Source organism: Bufo bufo, chromosome 9 (genome assembly GCF_905171765.1).
Source record: "Bufo bufo chromosome 9, aBufBuf1.1, whole genome shotgun sequence".
NCBI classification, from domain to species: Eukaryota; Metazoa; Chordata; class Amphibia; order Anura; family Bufonidae; genus Bufo; species Bufo bufo.
Genome location: NC_053397.1, coordinates 204,871,098 through 204,871,655, shown reverse-complemented (window position 1 = coordinate 204,871,655; position 558 = coordinate 204,871,098).

The window sequence follows — 558 nt, the reverse complement described above, 5'->3', positions numbered from 1 at the left end:
ACTTTTCATACTAGTCCACGCCTCTAACTCCGCCGCAGCTGGGGATCAGTTAGATGAGTATAAATATGGAAGGTCCTTTATTTTTTTTACAGCAGGTGGAGCCCCTGGGACAATGCTTTTCTTGCGCTTCAATATCCATTTAAATATTAGCTCATAAATCATCAGATTATAGATATTTTATGGTCCAATAATGACGTTATGGTCTGATATACAGGTAGAAACCGTACAGATAGTTTAGTAAGGAGCAATTTAGTCAATTTAATGATGCACATTTATGCATTAATTCTCCAGGTCAAAAAGAGGGACATTTAAGGATCAAAGAGGGACAGAGGGACTTGGGTCAAAAAGAGGGACATTTAAGGATCAAAGAGGGACAGAGGGACTTGGGTCAAAAAGAGGGACTGATCCTCTGCTGTGTGTCCTGGTTGTTTTGCAAGGCCTTAATAAAAAATGAGGGAAAAAAACCTGCAAACAAAATGTGAATCTCAGCGACCTGCGAAGTGTCCATCATTCACATAGTGTCTGCTCCAGCCCTCCTCTCTTCCCTCCCTCCTCCTC